The sequence below is a fragment of the Heptranchias perlo genome, unplaced genomic scaffold (genome assembly GCF_035084215.1).
Source record: "Heptranchias perlo isolate sHepPer1 unplaced genomic scaffold, sHepPer1.hap1 HAP1_SCAFFOLD_255, whole genome shotgun sequence".
Taxonomy (NCBI): Eukaryota; Metazoa; Chordata; class Chondrichthyes; order Hexanchiformes; family Hexanchidae; genus Heptranchias; species Heptranchias perlo.
This window is the reverse complement of record NW_027139267.1, coordinates 387,501-397,500: the sequence shown is the minus strand read 5'-3', so window position 1 is coordinate 397,500 and position 10,000 is coordinate 387,501.

Below are 10,000 nucleotides of genomic sequence, written 5' to 3'. Positions count from 1 at the left end.
ATCCATGGTGAGCCTCTCTCTGCTGGCAAGCTCCTCCTGCCTGAGCCCGACGCTGTCGAGGCTCAACACGATTTCAGACTGACAAAGAGTTCGAAAATTGCCGCCTGATGTAGCTTTAAATGCTGACAGGTGACTTCCGAGTGCTCTTGTAAAGGTCTCCGCTTTGAAATTGAGAGCCTTTTGCCAAGTGTCACTTTTTCAGGCACTCTTAAAGTGCACCTGGGCTGTCAGAGAAAGCTCTGAAAATCGTGTTCTCGAAAATCTCCGGGTACCCGACCAATCCCTAGGTGCCCGAATGACAAGTGTCAATTCGGCAGGACGGCCTCCCACCTCCGGCCGCAGATGCGTCACTAAATCCCCGCAACGGGGGCTTTCTCATTTCGGCATAGGGGCTTCCGCGGCCAACTCATTAACCTGTGCTCGGACTTTTTGTGCCACAAGTGCAAGGGACCGTTTGCCGGCAGCTACTCGCACCCCCCCGCCCAGGGGGGGAATCCTCTGACCGGAGATCCGAAACGCCGGCCGAATCCATCCCCGTCGGACTTCCGAAGGGGTTCCCTCGACCGACTGACTTCCGAACTCCTTTCTGGGCTTAAACGGGTGGAATTCGGACCCTCTCGCAAGGGAGCCGAAGCCCGCCAGCCCCGGGAGGCCTCGGGGCCGCCGTTTTCAAGCCCGACCAAAAAACCCGAAAAATGGGGAAAAATGGGAAAAATTCCCACTCCCAAAAGGCTTAAAAGTCGGTTGGGCGGCAGCCCGGGTCGGTCTCTGCAGACCTGGAGGCGCTAGACACAAGTCTGGTAAACAGGCTAAGTCTCGACATGCCACCTCTTACTATCCTGCAGGTACCCCGCCAATCCCCCCGGAACCGGCTGGCAATTGGCGAATCAGCGGGACGAATTTGAATTCGTGACCGACTCTCTGACACCGAATCGCCGCAAACGCGTTTCGATTTTTCGGCTTCGGTACCTCCCATCAGACTTTGACTGGCCATATCTCCGGACTCACGTGTCGCAGCCGGGACCTTCAGGTACCGTTCGACGCGTCTAACCCTGCCCCGTCGAATGGCGCCCCTCGCGGTGTGGTCCGATTTCCGCATTTTGGTCAGATTTGCCTCCAAAGTTTTCAGATTGAGTTGACGAATGCCCCCTACGGGGTAACCTCTTGCCCTTTCGGACATGGTCCCTGTGACTTAATTTCCGCCTTTTGCTCAATCGTTTCCCCATTTATAATTAATTTTAAAAATCGGGTTACTCAGTTCTGGTTTACCAGTTCCCTCTTCGGACTTAGTTTTTGGTTAATCATTTCCGGTTCACCAGTTCCCGTTTTGGACTTAGTCTCTGCGGGCCGTTTCTCATCTTTTGGTTCATCAGTTCCCCTCTTTTAATAATTTTTTGGCTGCTTTCGTTTGATCATTTCCCTGCCTTCTGGGTGACTTTTGCCCCTTAGGACTTCATCGCCGCACATTATTTTCGACTTCTGGTTGATCATTTCACCCCTTTTAATCATTTTTGCAACTTTTGGTTAACCATTTCACCCAGCTTCTGGTTAACCATTTCCCCTTTGGGACTTAGTCTCTGAGCATTCTTTTGGGATTCTGGTTAATCATTTGCCAATTTTTAAAAAATGTTGCCGCTTTTGTTTAATGCTTTCTGGTCAACCTTTCCCTCTTTCAGACTTCACCGCGGCACATTGCTTTAGCCTCCTGGTTAATCATTTCACCCCTTTTAATCATTTTTGCAACTTTTGGTTAACCATTTCCCCCAGCTTCTGGTTAACCATTTCCCCTTTGGGACTTGGTCTCTGAGCATTCTTTTGGGATTCTGGTTAATCATTTGCCAATTTTTTAAAAATGTTGCCACTTTTGTTTAATGCTTTCTGGTCAACCTTTCCCTCTTTCAGACTTCACCGCGGCACATTGCTCCAGCCTCCTGGTTAATCATTTCACCCCTTTTAATCATTTTTGCAACTTTTGGTTAACCATTTCCCCCAGCTTCTGGTTAACCATTTCCCCTTTGGGACTTAGTCTCTGAGCATTCTTTTGGGATTCTGGTTAATCATTTGCCAATTTTTTAAAAATGTTGCCACTTTTGTTTAATGCTTTCTGGTCAACCTTTCCCTCTTTCAGACTTCACCGCGGCACATTGCTTTAGCCTCCTGGTTAATCATTTCACCCCTTTTAATCATTTTTGCAACTTTTGGTTAACCATTTCCCCCAGCTTCTGGTTAACCATTTCCCCTTTGGGACTTAGTCTCTGAGCATTCTTTTGGGATTCTGGTTAATCATTTGCCAATTTTTAAAAAATGTTGCCACTTTTGTTTAATGCTTTCTGGTCAACCTTTCCCTCTTTCAGACTTCACCGCGGCACATTGCTTCAGCCTCCTGGTTAATCATTTCACCCCTTTTAATCATTTTTGCAACTTTTGGTTAACCATTTCCCCCAGCTTCTGGTTAACCATTTCCCCTTTGGGACTTAGTCTCTGAGCATTCTTTTGGGATTCTGGTTAATCATTTGCCAATTTTTAAAAAATGTTGCCGCTTTTGTTTAATGCTTTCTGGTCAACCTTTCCCTCTTTCAGACTTCACCGCGGCACATTGCTTTAGCCTCCTGGTTAATCATTTCACCCCTTTTAATCATTTTTGCAACTTTTGGTTAACCATTTCCCCCAGCTTCTGGTTAACCATTTCCCCTTTGGGACTTGGTCTCTGAGCATTCTTTTGGGATTCTGGTTAATCATTTGCCAATTTTTTAAAAATGTTGCCACTTTTGTTTAATGCTTTCTGGTCAACCTTTCCCTCTTTCAGACTTCACCGCGGCACATTGCTTCAGCCTCCTGGTTAATCATTTCACCCCTTTTAATCATTTTTGCAACTTTTGGTTAACCATTTCCCCCAGCTTCTGGTTAACCATTTCCCCTTTGGGACTTAGTCTCTGAGCATTCTTTTGGAATTCTGGTTAATCATTTGCCAATTTTTAAAAAATGTTGCCGCTTTTGTTTAATGCTTTCTGGTCAACCTTTCCCTCTTTCAGACTTCACCGCGGCACATTGCTTTAGCCTCCTGGTTAATCATTTCACCCCTTTTAATCATTTTTGCAACTTTTGGTTAACCATTTCCCCCAGCTTCTGGTTAACCATTTCCCCTTTGGGACTTAGTCTCTGAGCATTCTTTTGGGATTCTGGTTAATCATTTGCCACTTTTTAAAAAATGTTGCCGCTTTTGTTTAATGCTTTCTGGTCAACCTTTCCCTCTTTCAGACTTCACCGCGGCACATTGCTTTAGCCTCCTGGTTAATCATTTCACCCCTTTTAATCATTTTTGCAACTTTTGGTTAACCATTTCCCCCAGCTTCTGGTTAACCATTTCCCCTTTGGGACTCAGTCTCTGAGCATTCTTTTGGGATTCTGGTTAATCATTTGCCACTTTTTTAAAAATGTTGCCGCTTTTGTTTAATGCTTTCTGGTCAACCTTTCCCTCTTTCAGACTTCACCGCGGCACATTGCTTTAGCCTCCTGGTTAATCATTTCACCCCTTTTAATCATTTTTGCAACTTTTGGTTAACCATTTCCCCCAGCTTCTGGTTAACCATTTCCCCTTTGGGACTTAGTCTCTGAGCATTCTTTTGGGATTCTGGTTAATCATTTGCCAATTTTTAAAAAATGTTGCCGCTTTTGTTTAATGCTTTCTGGTCAACCTTTCCCTCTTTCAGACTTCACCGCGGCACATTGCTTTAGCCTCCTGGTTAATCATTTCACCCCTTTTAATCATTTTTGCAACTTTTGGTTAACCATTTCCCCCAGCTTCTGGTTAACCATTTCCCCTTTGGGACTTAGTCTCTGAGCATTCTTTTGGGATTCTGGTTAATCATTTGCCAATTTTTAAAAAATGTTGCCGCTTTTGTTTAATGCTTTCCCTGCTTTGTGGTCAAACTTTTCCCCTTTAGGACTTCATCGCCGCACATTATTTTCGAATTCTGGTTAATCATTTCACCCCTTTTAATCATTTTTGCAACTTTTGGTTAACCATTTCCCCCAGCTTCTGGTTAACCATTTCCCCTATGGGACTTAGTCTCTGAGCATTCTTTTGGGATTCTGGTTAATCATTTGCCAATTTTTAAAAAATGTTGCCGCTTTTGTTTAATGCTTTCTGGTCAACCTTTCCCTCTTTCAGACTTCACCGCGGCACATTGCTTTAGCCTCCTGGTTAATCATTTCACCCCTTTTAATCATTTTTGCAACTTTTGGTTAACCATTTCCCCCAGCTTCTGGTTAACCATTTCCCCTTTGGGACTTAGTCTCTGAGCATTCTTTTGGGATTCTGGTTAATCATTTGCCACTTTTTTAAAAATGTTGCCGCTTTTGTTTAATCGTTTCCCTGCTATGTGGTCAACCTTTTCCCCTTTCAGACTTCATCGCCGCGCATTGTTGTCGACTTCTGGTTAATCATTTTTCCCCTTTAAATCTTTTTTTGCCACTTTCGGTTAACCATTTCACCCAGCTTCTGGTTAACCATTTGCCCCATTATACTGAATTTTTCCGCTTTGGTTTAATCATTTCCCTGCTTTCTTGTCAACCTTTTCCCCTTTTGGACTTCGCCGCCGCACTTTGCTTTTGCCTTCTGGTTAAACATTTCTCCCCTTTTAATCCTTTTTCCCACTTTTGGTTCACCAGTTCACCCAGCTTCTGGTTAACCATTTCCCCTTTGGGACTTAAGTCTCTGAGCATTCTTTTGGGATTCTGGTTAACCATTTGCCACTTTTTTAAAAATGTTGCCGCTTTTGTTTAATGCTTTCCCTGCTTTCTGGTCAACCTTTTCCCCTTACGACTTCGCCGCCGCACTTTGCTTTCGCCTTCTGGTTAATCATTTCACCCCTTTTAATCCTTTTTCCCACTTTGGGTTGGACAGTTCACCCAGCTACTGGTTAACCATTTCCCCTTTGGGACTTAAGTCTCTGAGCATTCTTTTGTGATTCTGGTTCACCATTTGTCCCTTTTTAAAAGATATTGCTGCTTTTGATTAAACCTTTCCCTGCTTTGCGGTCGACCTATTCCTCTTTCAGACTTCATCGCCGCACCTTGTTTTCGACATCTGGTTCAACATTTCTCCCCTTTTAATCCTTTTTCCCACTTTTGGTTAAGCAGTTCACCCAGCTTCTGGTTCACCATTTGCCCCTTTTTACTGAATTTTTCTGCTTTTGTTTAATCATTTCCCTGCTTTGCGGTCGACCTATTCCTCTTTCAGACTTCATCGCCGCGCATTGTTTTCGACATCTGGTTCAACATTTCTCCCCTTTTAATCCTCTTTCCCACTTTTGGTTAAGCAGTTCACCCAACTTCTGGTTAACCATTTGCCCCTTCTTACTGAATTTTTCTGCTTTTGTTTAATCATTTCCCTGCTTTATGGTCAACCTTTTCCCCTTTAGGACTTCGCCGCCGCACTTTGCTTTCGCCTTCTGGTTAATCATTTCACAACATTTTAATCCTTTTTCCCACTTTTGGTTAAACAGTTCACCCAGCTTCTGGTTAACCATTTGCCCCTTTGGGACTTAAGTCTCTGAGCATTCTTTTGGGATTCTGGTTCACCATTTGTCCCTTTTTAAAAGATATTGCTGCTTCTGTTTAATCCTTTCCCTGCTTTGCGGTCAACCTTTTCCTCTTTCAGACTTCATCGCCGCGCATTGTTTTCGACATCTGGTTCAACATTTCTCCCCTTTTAATCCTCTTTCCCACTTTTGGTTAAGCAGTTCACCCAACTTCTGGTTCACCACTTGCCCCTTTTTACTGAATTTTTCTGCTTTTGTTTAATCATTTCCCTGCTTTCCGGTCAACCTTTCCCTCTTTCAGACTTAATCGCCGCACATTGTTGTCGACTTCTGGTTGATCAGTTCACCCCTTTTTTATCCTTTTTCCCACTTTGGGTTAAGCAGTTCACCCAGCTTCTGGTTAACCATTTGCCCCTTTGGCACTTAAGTCTCTGAGCATTCTTTTGGGATTCTGGTAAACCATTTGTCCCTTTTTAAAAAATGCTGCTGCTTTTGTTTAATGCTTGCCCTGCTTTGCGGTCGATCATTTCACCCCTTTTAATCCATTTTTGCCACTTTGGGTTAAACAGTTCACACAACTTCTGGTTCACCATTTCACATTTCGGAACTTTTATTCCCACCATTACTTTGGGCTTCTGGTTCATCATTTCACGCTGTTTTACAAATCTTTGCCGCTTCACTTTTAATCCACAAACCGTGGCTCGCTTTCGGGTGGGGGGGGGGGTAGCGGGTTTGGGCCGGGCACTCGACATCCCGGTGTGCGACCGGGTTCGTTCTGGTACCGCTCGGTGCCCCTCGTCCTGCTCTTGCCGCGGAAGCAAACCAGACGACCGTCGGTCTCACGCCCGAGGGGAGAGGAGGCGGAAAGCGGTTTGCAGCCTTTCGCTGTACCTCCGGCGGGCAGCGCCGCACCTCCGAGTGCTCGGTACCGTTCGCTGCACCTCGTCCGGCCGCACGCAGCGAGCCAAACCCGGAGGAAATCGGCCTGTGCCTTCTCGAGATATGGGCCTCCGGGTGGGACGGACAAACCGGGGCCCCGAGCTCGCTTTCGGCGGCCCGGCACTCGACTTCCCGGTGTCCGAACGTGATCCTTCCGGTACCCTTCGGTGCCCCTTGCCCGACTCTAGCTCCCGTGCTGAAGCGGAGTCGGTCGGCCTGACGGCCTGCCGAGTTAACCAGCGGAAAGCGGTGCGCAGCCTTTCGCTTGCAGCTCCGGCGGGCAGCGCCGCACCTCCGGCTGCTCAGTGCCGTCCGCTGCTCCCCTTCCGGCTGCACGCAGCGAACCATACCCGGAGGAAATCGGCCTCGGCCTTCCGGAGATATGGGCCTGCGAGTGGGACCAATAAATCGGTGCACATTTCCGGCTCGGTTTCCGGCCTCGGCACTATCAGTTCACGCCGTCCGACCGACGTCGTTCTGGCACGGTTCCGTTGCTCCTTGATCCGGTCCAGCCACGGTAATCAGCCGAAGATGGTGGGGGGGACACATTGCCCGCCGAGTTAGCCGGAGGAAATCGGCCTCGGACTTCCTCAGATATCAGCCTCCGGGTGGGACAGACAAACCGGGGACCCGAGCACGCTTTCGGCGGCCCGCTGGTCGACTTCCCGGTGTGCGACCGGGTTCGTTCCGGTACCGTTCGCTGCCCCTCGTCCTGCTCTAGCCGCGGAAACAAACCCGACGACCGTCGGTCTCACGCCCGCGGAGGGAGGTGGCGGAAAGTGGTTTGCAGCCTTTCGCTGTACCTCCGGCGGGCAGCGCCCGACCTCCGAGTGCTCGGTACCGTCCGCTGCGCCTGGTCCGGCCGCACACAACGAGCCATACCCGGTGGAAATCGGCCTGTGCCTTCCAGAGATATGGGCCTCCGGGTGGGACGGACAAACCGGGGCCCCGTGCTCGCTTTCGGCGGCCCGCTAGTCGACTTCCCGGTGTGCGACCGGGTTCCTTCCGGTACCGTTCGCTGCCCCTCGTCCTGCTCTAGCCGCGGAAACAAACCCGACGACCGTCGGTCTCACGCCCGCGGAGGGAGGCGGCGGAAAGTGGTTTGCAGCCTTTCGCTGTACCTCCGGCGGGCAGCGCCCGACCTCCGAGTGCTCGGTACCGTCCGCTGCGCCTGGTCCGGCCGCACACAACGAGCCATACCCGGTGGAAATCGGCCTGTGTCTTCCGGAGATATGGGCCTCCGGGTGGGACGGACAAACCGGGGCCCCGAGCGGTGGCACCCTGCTCGCTTTCGGCGGCCCGGCACTCGACTTCCCGGTGTGCGAACGTCATCGTTCCGGTACCCTTCGGTGCCCCTTGCCCCACTCTAGCTCCGGTGCTAAAGCGGAGTCGGTCGGTCTCACGGACGCCGAGTTAGCAGGCGGAAAGCGGTGCGCAGCCTTTCGCTGTCACTCCGGCGGGCAGCACCGCACCTCCGAGTGCTCGGTACCGAACGCTGCGCCGCCTCCTGCCGCACGCAACGAGCCATACCCGCAGGAAATCGGCCTCGGCGTTCCGGAGTTATCCGCCTCCGAGTGGGCCTGACCAAGCGGGGTGAACTGGAAATCATTAACCAACGTACTTCCATGTTTTCACCCGCAGAGGGCAGCACTCTCTTCTCCGTTTTAAACTGGGCCGACCCGGCTCCGTTTCGAGACCCGGCACTCGACTTCCCGGTGTGCGACCGGGTTCGTTCCGGTACCGTTCGCTGCCCCTCGTCCTGCTCTAGCCGCGGAACTAAACCCGACGACCGTCGGTCTCACGCCCGCGGAGGGAGGCGGCGGAAAGTGGTTTGCAGCCTTTCGCTGTACCTCCGGCGGGCAGCGCCCGACCTCCGAGTGCTCGGTACCGTCCGCTGCGCCTGGTCCGGCCGCACACAACGAGCCATACCCGGTGGAAATCGGCCTGTGCCTTCCGGAGATATGGGCCTCCGGGTGGGACGGACAAACCGGGGCCCCGAGCTCGCTTTCGGCGGCCCGCTAGTCGACTTCCCGGTGTGCGACCGGGTTCCTTCCAGTACCGATCGCTGCCCCTCGTCCTGCTCTAGCCGCGGAACCAAACCCGACGACCGTCGGTCTCACGCCCGCGGAGGGAGGCGGCGGAAAGTGGTTTGCAGCCTTTCGCTGTACCTCCGGCGGGCAGCGCCGGACCTCCGAGTGCTCGGTACCGTCCGCTGCGCCTGGTCCGGCCGCACGCAACGAGCCATACCCGGAGGAAATCGGCCTGTGCCTTCCGGAGATATGGGCCTCCGGGTGGGACGGACAAACCGGGGCCCCGAGCGGTGGCACCCTGCTCGCTTTCAGCGGCCCGGCACTCGACTTCCCGGTATGCGAACGTGATCGTTCCGGTACCCTTCGGTGCCCCTTGCCCCACTCTAGCTCCGGTGCTAAAGCGGAGTCGGTCGGTCTCACGGACGCCGAGTTACCAGGCGGAAAGCGGTGCGCAGCCTTTCGCTGTCACTCCGGCGGGCAGCACCGCATCTCCGAGTGCTCGGTACCGTACGCTGCGCCGCCTCCTGCCGCACGCAACGAGCCATACCCGGAGGAAATCGGCCTCGGCGTTCCGGAGTTATCCGCCTCCGAGTGGGCCTGACCAAGCGGGGTGAACTGGAAATCATTAACCAACGTACTTCCAGGTTTTCACCCGCAGAGGGCAGCACTCTATTCTCCGTTTTAAATTGGGCTGACCCGGCTCCGTTTCGAGACCCGGCACTCGACTTCCCGGTGTGCGAACGTGATCGTTCCGGTACCCAACCGTGCCCCTTGCCCCACTCTAGCTCCGGCGGTAAAGCGAAGTCGGTCGGTCTCACGGACGCCGAGTTAGCAGGCGGAAAGCGGTGCGCAGCCTTTCGCTGTCACTCCGGCGGGCAGCATCGCACCTCCCAGTGCTCTGTACCGTACGCTGCGCCTCCTCCTGCCGCACGCAACGAGCCATACCCGGAGGAAATCGGCCTCGGCCTTCCTGAGATATCAGCCTCCGAGTGGGCCCGAAGAGTCGGTGGCACCCTGCTCGCTTTCAGCGGCCCGGCACTCGACTTCCCCGTGTGCGAACGTCATCCTTCCGGTACTCAACCGTGCCCCTTGCCCCACTCTAGCTCCGGCGATAAAGCGGAGTCGGTCGGTCTCACGGACGCCGAGTTACCAGGCGGAAAGCGGTGCGCAGCCTTTCGCTGTCACTCCGGCGGGCAGCACCGCACCTCCCAGTGCTCGGTACCGTACGCTGCGCCTCCTCCTGCCGCACGCAACGAGCCATACCCGGAGGAAATCGGCCTCGGCCTTCCTGAGATATCAGCCTCCAAACGGGCGTCACAAATCAGGGCACATGGTCAGCTGCAAAGCAGCGTCATTACAACCTCTCACTGCACCCCACACGACATTCCGCTTGCCTGCCTGCCGCTGCCTACTCTCACCAGCGAAACAAAGTCAGGATAACACCCCAATGCAAGCAGCTCCCTTCCGGCCAACCAACCCACACCAATC